General features: G+C 31.1%; 1 pseudogene; it reads right to left on the minus strand.

The window, feature by feature from the left end:
• Positions 1-219: 219 nt before the first annotated feature.
• LOC118052612 (legumin B-like) lies at positions 220-2,501 on the minus strand (annotated as a pseudogene).
• Between the last annotated feature and the right edge of the window lie 7,273 nt (positions 2,502-9,774).

The following is a 9,774-nucleotide window of genomic DNA, read 5'->3' on the forward strand; positions in this document are numbered from 1 at the left end:
CTGTAAAAAAAAACCAATAAAAATTAAAAAAAAATTGATCAGATTAGTTTTTTAAACCTAGAAAAAAAAAAACAAAACCAAATCCAAACTAAAAAATTGAGTCAAACTAGTTTAAACTGGTTTTTATTTTAAAAAATTAAACCGAACCAAACCGGAATTGATTGGCTTGAAAAAACAAAACAATATCAAGAAAAGAAAGCAAACATTTCATTTCCCGCATAAAACATGCATAGTACAAGGTTCCATACAAGACTACATTACATGCCCTCTTAGGCTTATTTCATTCTCTACTGATTTAGACAAACAGCCTCTTGCTTGTTCAGCTTACAATTGCATTCATGCAATCTCATCACTCCTTCCAGATTGTGAAGGACTAAAAACGCTAACTTCCTCCCTGTTGTTCTTAAGCCTCCTAGCATCTTCCCTTGAGATCTGGAATGAATTTGCCACCACTTCCACCGGCAAGCCTCGGATGGTGGAGACACGTCCAGCCAATTGACTCACTTGTGCATTGTCGTTGGTTTTAAATGATACCCACTCGAACCCTTGGCTTCCTGCCTTCTTCACTACTGCAAAGCTTTGTGGTGCTGTAACTACTTGACCCTCGCGGACTTCTCCATCAAATATCGTTTGTCCATTGTCTCCAACAATCTGAATCCTTCCATTTCCCCTGGTGATGTAGATTATGCTGTGGGCATTCATATTCCAGTGTGGTGACATCAAAGCGTTCTACAGTGCATCATCACATTCAATGTACGTACATTAGTAGGAAATTCACAATAAATTAAGCACAGCATGTATATACTACAAGGGATTACTATATACATCGCCAATGAAACAATTTTGATCCACATGAACCCAGTTTGTGAGGGTTTTTTTTTTTGTAACTAGAGAAATTGTTGTAACGTCAAGAAAAAAAATTCAATGAAGGGTGCATAGACTTTCTTACCGGGTAGAGTACACCTCTCTCAACACTAAGCTGGACAGATCGAAGGATAGGGAGATTGAGGCTGTTGACAGTGGTGAGGCGTCCAGCGCGTGGATTAAAGAAATCAGCACGTTCTGGGTCATTGATGTTCTGCTTCAACCTAGCAGTACAGAAAGTTTCCTCTATGCCATTGAATCTGCCACCTCGTCCCCTTCGGTGTTCAATTTCACGTTCTTCTTCCTCTCGGCTCTGATGTGGACTTACCACCTGAAGCTCATGCTCAGCTCGGACAATGATGCCTCTGTTATCTTTTTCGTTCCTCATGCTTCTTGCTAGTCTGGTGTCAATGTTGAAAGCTTCTGCCAGGATTTGCTCATCGAAGCCGCCGAAGACATTGCGGTTTCTGTCTTGCTGGTGTCTCCGACTTTCATCTTCGTCTTGGCGTCCACGTTGACCTTCAAACTGGTCTCTCTGGTATGAGCTTCTTTGGCTTTGCAATTCTCGTTGTGGGTTGCCAGCAAGGAAGAAATTCTGAAATGGCACAGTAATGTTTGCTTATAAAGTCATCCTTGTTTGCTTGTTACATGATATCGCACGCTTGAATTTTTGTGATTCTTACCCTGAAATCCTGATCAAGCTGGTTGGCAGGATTGCTTGTGTCGAGAAGTTGAACAAGAACGAGAGGTGAATCACCATTGTTATAAAACCAATCAGCAACTCCGGAAGGCAAGGCAACCACATCACCCTCTCTTACTTGTCGAACCTTCTGGTGCTGGTCTTCGGAGCTTTGACTTCCATCTCGAGAAAACTGCCCTGATGATTGGAATGTCTCTGGACAGCCTGGGAATACAGCTCCCTGAATGCCCCTTCCTACATTGACACCAACAGAAGTATATTAATTAATTGTAACTGTGAAATGGTAAAGAATATTTAAGCGCATACCTTGCTCTACATAGACAAGCTTAGGGGTATTAGTGTATGCAGGCAACAAGAGGCCTCGCTTTTGAATGGTATGGCGGATAACTGCAACACCAGCACATTCAAACTGCTCATCATTTTCGTCCCAAATTTCAGTGACACCAGCCTCTGATTTAATCCTCCGAGCAGGCTCGAGGGCATTGATCCTCTGAAGTTGGCATTCGCTATGTTGAGAGCTGCGTCGTCGCGCTTGTTGCTGGTCATGTCGCGAGGTCACTTGCTCTTTCTGAGCAAAGCAACAATTGAAGAGAACAAGAAAGCAAAGTGTAAGAGAAAACTGTCAAAGAACCAATTCAACCCAAAAGCTTAAGCTGTTAGGTGAGGTCCCAGGATATGATTTATATTATTCTCTAACACACCCCCTCAAGTGAAAGCCCTTTAAGCTTGAAACTTGCACAGGCCCACATTACCTTGTGTTTAATTTTTATCAAATAAATGAGGATGGTGAGATTCGAACTCGTGACCACTGGGTCATCAAGGCTCTGATATCATGTCAAAGAACCAATTCAACCTAAAAGCTTAAGCTGTTAGGTGAGATCCCAGGATATGATTTATATTATTCTCTAACAAAAACAAATTAAGTAGAGGAAGACATGCTTGTTCAAACTCTTTCGTATGGTACTGTGTTATGGCAAGATTAAGGGCCTAGTATTTATAGGCGAAATAGTGTGGGCTGAGGATTTGGGACGTGGCGAAAATAGTTAGGACTAGAGTTTCTATTGATGCTTTCTGCATGTTCATTTGTCCTTTCGATTCGCATGTCTGCAAATGCTCTTTCTTGCTTACACGTACATTTTCTTCATGGGTACGTGGTGATTCGAACATCTTTGGTGTAAATGGTGGGCGTTACATAGAGGGATGCACAAGGACTGTTTTATGGATTTGTTCCATGGCTAGCAGCTTCAATCGTTTGTAGTTGAGTTTGTCCTGTATATGTATTAATTTCTTCCGGTTGGTATGTTTTTGTAATTTTGTTTTTTTTTGGGTTTTGTGTAAATGTATGCAATTTAAGATTATCTACCAATGAGAAAAAAAAATAAAAAATTCAGAATGGATTTATAAGTTTTTTTAAGAGGTTAACCAATAACACTTAATTAAACTTGTTTAATTAATATTTACGACTAATATAAAGCTTGATTGAAGTTCATCAAAGTAATTGGCAATTTCCCTAATATCATCCCTCCATTACTAACATCATCAAGAAATGATACTATTAGAAGGTGGTCCATGGTAAAAGCTTGGAATTAAGAGGTTTACTCTCTTAATTTGTAGTCTCAGGTTCGAGCCTTGTGGTCCACTGGAAGCCACATGGGCGTTAACTTCAAGGCGCGTGAAATTAGTCGAGGTGTGCGCAAGTTGACCCGGACACCCACGTTAATCCAAAAAAAAAATGACACCATTAATGGGTTTGAATGGGTGGCGGCGGCAAGTAGAGCATCAGTACATATTAGAGACTTTTGGTGCTACCAAAATTTGTTGTGGCTTCCTTTAATCAGTTATAAATGATCTAAATGGTTTGAGGACTAAAAACTCTTGAACTCCAATTCAATGAAATGAAAGAACATGTTAAGCATATTTGACAATTTAAAACTACAAATTAAGATACCCCATGGACAAAAAGTGAAACAGGAAAAAAGAAGAAGAAGAAATATGAGTACCTATGTATTTAAGTTAAAAAATACAATTGAAAATATGAAGTAGATATAGATGACACTAGATATGTGTTGTCCACATTTCGCTGTGGGCTGAGCAATTTTTTTTTTTTTATGTAAAAAAATCTGAGTGATATGAAAGAAAAAATAATAACAAAAAAAGAGATAAAAAGAACAATATTTGAGCATATTCGTATTATCAAACAAATCAATGTTAGCTGAATAAAAGGAAAATCATAAAAAATAAAACTTTAAAATAAAGAAGAAGAAGAAGAAGAAGAAGAAAACATCAACTTCAAAAGGGGAAAAAAAAAACCAAAAAAACTCAGACGAATCTCATAAACCTAGTTTAATCTTAAAAACTTGTAACTAGTTAAATCTTGAACTTGAGTTAAATCAAGGAGATTAATTGTTAATTAATTTAATTTTGAAGGGCTGAAATCATTGAAAAAAATATTAATAAAAAACTTGGAAAAAAAACCAAAAAGAATGTAAATAAAACTTGAGAGAAAAAGACCTAAGGAGGTTGAAATTTGAGAAAAAAAAAAATAATCCCAAACAAAATAAATAGCAATTCAAATACTGAATACTAAATCTGAAAGGTTAAAAAATCATAAGGGATAAAATTGAAAAATATTTATAATTTGATAGATCATTTATAGATTAAAAACAAAAAGGTATGAGTGAAATTGAAAAACAATTATAGAGGGCTAACCAAATAAAATCAAACAAAAAAGAAAGGAAAAGAAAAGAAAACCCAAAAAATGATTAAAAATAACAAAAAAGGGAAACAAAACCAAGAAAAATCGGGCAAACTATCTAAACCTAGTATAATCTCTAAAACCTGTAATTTGTGAAATCCTTGACCTAGATTAATTCAACCAAAAAACTTATCTCTCAACAAATTTAATTTTGAAGGATGAAATCGCTAAAAAAAATATTAATAAAAAAAAAGTTATTTAAGAGCATCAAAGTAATTACGCTATTTAAAAAAAAATCCTTGAGTAGTAAGTATTAAATTTATTTTATTCTAAGGTTAAATTAGTAATTTTAATGTAAAAAAATAAAACAAAATTACTAATCTAACCCCATATAATTTAAAAATATAATTGTATTAAGGTGAAAAAACCACTTTACCCCTAATATGGTGTTCAAAGATTTTTTTGTTTAAGAACAACATTGTAATTAAACTATTCCAATGAATAAAAAATTGAGTCTTGGGTACAATAAAATCTCTTTCGCATTTGGATTATAAACAAGTTTATATCTAAAAAGAATTCTATACAAGTTTTTTTTAGACTTACACCATCCAAAGTTAGGAATAAACTTAAATTAGGGTTTAAAAATATAAGGAAGAAAAGAGAGAGAAACAATCCTAAATATTTCTTTTTAGATAATTGATAAGGTAATGATATTGGATTAAACATGGATTTTAAACCTTGTTCTAGGCTCGAAAAAGAAGAAGAGTTCATAGAATGCCTTGTATCAAGAAACAGGGCGCTAATATTGGAAAGACTTAAATTCCCTTGATGAGATTAAATTAACACAAGAAGCTCTCAACGAGCATCCACATGACTACTCAACCTATGATGAAATAAGTTACAAAATCATTTGAATAGTGGCTAATCCCAATACAAGTTAAAAAGAAAAAAAAATCATAAAATAACAATGAAAATAAATAAAAATTCAAAAATAACTAGGAAAATAAATAAAAATAAGAAAAAAAAAAAGTAGTAAGCTTCAAAGAGTTTTTACTAATTTTCATAGAAATTTCTTACTTTCAATGTTTTTCATAGTTTTCGCTGAAGATCACCAACAACAACTAGGAGACGCCTCTCAAGCCTCTCAAAAGGCATAAACATCTCCTATTTTTTTTTTAATTATAAAAAGACTAGAATACTCCTAACCTCATGTGATAATTCCAGAAAAAATGAGCTTAAAAAACTAAAAATACCACTTTACCTTAGGCAAAACAAAGTTTATTACAAGAGCTATTCAGTAATTCCATAGTATAAACATGTTAGAATGACCAGAAGGCCCCTGACTCCACGTGATAAATTATGTAACTGAATGCTGAAATTAATCCCTCGATAACATCATCAAATGAGATTTGCAAGCAATCTTTGAACGAGATAATAATAATAATAATAATTGTAATATACAATTCGAATGGAGGAGAATTGTTATACGGTTTGGATTTTTAGAATCCCAACAGTGTTCATTAAATAAATTCCTTTTGATATTATATATTATCTCTAAATCCGACTTCCGGGTGTATGTACATTAAACATCAATTAAATATTTGGATGATTATTTAAAATTATAAAAAATTTATAAAAAATTTGAAATAATTATGATGAACAATTTAAAATGAATAAAATGTAAAAGAATAAAATTAAAATAAAGACTTTAATGAAAAAAAAAAAAAGAGCATTGAAAGAAAGCAGTAGAAGATTGAATTAAAAAACAAAGAAAAAAACTATTTATAGGAAATGTAGGCTACATCTCAATAGGTGATTTTTTTCAGTTAGGGATCAATATTGGCGGCTGATTTGGTGACACGTATTTCAGAGTCCTTAATTTCATATTGGATTATTATTTTTTTATTTTTATTTTTAAAAAAAAATTAATTTTTTTTATTTAAAATAATTTTTTTTATGTTTTCAGATTGTTTTGATATGCTGATATCAAAAATAATTTTTAAAAAAATAAAAAAAATTATTTTAATGCATTTTTAAGCGAAAAACACTTTGAACTATTACTGCTACTACAATTACAAATTAGAAAACCAACCCTTAAAAATCAGTATAATTACCTAAATTGTGGCGCGGAGAGGTGATTCGCTTTCTTTAATATTTTTTGTTTTGTTTTGTATTTTTTTAATTTTACCTTTATTTTTTATTTCATTTTTTTTTATAACCTGAGATATAGTTTTAAATTATATAAAAAGACAAGATTAAAAAAGAGAGGACCTCAATGTAAAATGTGAAAAAAATACATTGTCATTCATAGTTTTTATAATTTTTATTTTCATTTAAAAGTTTATTTTACTTATTTTTAAGTTTATTGATTTAAGATATAAAAGAGAAAGTCACCAAAAATTAATGAAAAAAAGTGAAAGTTGGGGTAGCCAAATTATCGCCATGAAAAAAGTCTTTATTGATATTAATAGGTTTCATTTAATGAGAAGAGTTCCATTAAGACATTTTCTTTCCTTTATTTTTTATGAAAAAAGATGATTAGGCTTGAGAGGTGATTTTTACCCCAATTTGATTTTGTATTTTAAATCAATTTAAAGATGTTTTGAGTTAAGAGATTGATTTATTGATATAATATGAATGCTTATTAGGTATTTTTAATCAACACGCTAGGCTTTTTCTTCTTTGAATCAAGCACGCATGGGCTTGGCGACAGTATCAATCGCATGGCCTCTGTTTATCCAATCCATTAAACTTTTTTTTTCGTTTTTTCATTGAATTTTATTCAATAAAAAAATTAAAAATATATTAAAAATATCATTTTATTAAATATTAATCAGCTTATATTTAGTTTTATATGACATCATAGCATTTTTTTTGATAAAATTATAAATACTCAATACCTCCTAGGCACAATAATAAAACCATTAATAATTTTTTTATTAAATTTTGTTTTTTATGATCCTCATTATTTTTTTCTTTAAAATTTTTGTTTTGATAAATAAATTGCCTACAAAAGAATTATATTAATAGGATAAAAAAAAAATTATTTAAAATCATGTTTTTTTTTATCATTGTTACAGATCCTTTATAGTTTATTGAATTTTTATTCTAGTTACCTTTGATTTTTATTAAATGATGTGCATTACTAAAAAAGCCTATATTTGTTTTTGTTGAGAAAAATAAAATTAAAAAGAAAAAAAACAGTATACTAGAAAATTATTTTATTTTGATAGAACATAAATTATAAAAAAAATGTATTAACATATAATGAAATAAAAAAAATATGAATATCTCTTGAGGACGCAAAATCAAATATTTTGATGTATGTTTATTTTTTAATTTAATTATTGATTTACATCAATATCTCATTTTAGCATTCATTTGTGTATATAATTTTTTAATTTGTTTCACAATAATAATAATAATAAAGTGTTGACAATGCTTGCGCTTTCTCTTTGCATTGAAATTTTCTGGTAGTGCTCCTCTCTAAGCAGAGCCAACTTGAACAAGAAAATCCGCAGCACTATTCCCAGTTCTATGCAATGGAAAGCCAAAACCTTGTTCTATGTTCCTGAGGAATCCGATTCAAGAATCACTCTCCAATACCCCTTGTTCTATGCATTAAGATTAGCATAATTCATATTGGTAGCTCTGCCAATATATCAAGAAATCCCAATAAACCAGTTTCTGAGACAAGAGTTGCTGTTACATGAGAAAATTGTAATAAACCTCCGAATTTGATCACTGTTACGTGAGAAAAGATGTTGCTGCAGCCACCTATGACCTATAGCTTCGTAAAAAACAGTAACCACTCAAGTTCGTTTAGCCCAATCGCAGTCCATCAGAGCACGGATCATTGTGTCAGAGCTTCGCCCACACCTTGCAGACAAATCCTGGTATAAATAAGCTCTAATATTGTATTTTTCTTTCTTTATGTAGATGTTATCGAAAAGAGAATTACTATCATTAATTATTATTTGAAGTTCCCATTTTATTGCCGGATGATCTATTAAATTTAATTTCAATAATATATATATATATATATAAATTATTGCGTTAATTACAATCTATATCACATAAATTGGTAAATATAAGTTAATTCAGCAGGATGTTTACGATTTTTCTTCCTTCTATCACTAATAAGATCTCTTCAATAGGTGAAAGTAGTGAGATCATATATAGATATGGGAATCATAGTTATCATGGGTTTCATGGTTGACCCGATCAAGAGACAAGGTCACGGGTTTCATGGGTTAACACGGGTTAACTCGGGTTAACTTGGATCAACCCGGAAAATATTGAAAACATAAAAAATATAAAAATTAATGTAGTTGAGTTTATAATTGGACCAATATTTGAATATCACAAGCAAAATTAAAGTTTTGGAAAATTTTAAGTCATAATTCAGGACTGAATTGAGGAGAAATGAGCTTAAATTAGTTTAATTTAGCTACAATTAAAGAAATTAAGGTTTAAAGATGACTTTGAAACAAGTAGCAAAGTTAGAAAATCAATCCAGAAAAATTTGAAATTTGAAGTTAATTTGGCTTAAAAATAAAGAATTGGAGGAACAAGGACCAAAATGAGAAAAGCGGAGAATTTAGAGGGTGAATGTTATTTTGGTTAGGGACTGAATTGAAAGAAAGTAAGAAAAAAGATGGAAATTAACCAAAAATAAGAAATTAAAAGACTAGGAACCAAGGAGCAAACGGCGCCGAAATTGAAAGATTTAGCTTAAAAAAGTTGGTCCTGTCTCCATGAATCAAGAAAAGATCATATTCTATGATATATTGGCTACAATCACCACACAAGAGATCACACTTTAACTCGTAGAATCCACTAAATATTCTGAGCCAAACATGCCCTCTCAGTCAGCATTTCTTCAAAATCGGTGATTGTTTCAGAGCAATCCTGGTATAAATTAAGCTCTAATATTGTATTTTTCTTTCTTCACGTAGATGTTATAAAAAAGAGAATTAGAAAAATAATATAAATTATATTTTAAAAATTTATCTAAAAATTTTAAACTATTGGGTTGAGATGATTCTGACATTGTATCATAGCCTTGATAACCAAGAAATCACGAGTTCGAATCTCGTCATCCTTATTTATTTGACAAAAACTAAACACAAGGTAATATTGGTCTATGTAAGTTTTAAGTTCAAAGGGCTTTCACTTGAGAGGTTATGTTAAAGAATAATATAAATCATATCTTGAGATCCCAACTCAACTTGCGTTGAGATCCCAAAATATAATTTATATTATTCTTTAATACATTCCCTTAAGTAATAACTCTTTGGACAACTATCATTAATTATTATTTGAAGTTCCCATTTTATTGCCGGATGATCTATTAAATTTATTTCAATATATATATTATTGCATTAATTACAAGCTATATCACATAAATTGGTAAATATCAGTTAATTCAGCAGGATGTTTACGATTGTTCTTCCTTCTATCACAATAAGATATCTTCAATAGGTGAAAATAGTGAGAGAATATATAGATATGG

The sequence above is a fragment of the Populus alba genome, chromosome 19, assembly GCF_005239225.2.
Source record: "Populus alba chromosome 19, ASM523922v2, whole genome shotgun sequence".
NCBI classification, from domain to species: Eukaryota; Viridiplantae; Streptophyta; class Magnoliopsida; order Malpighiales; family Salicaceae; genus Populus; species Populus alba.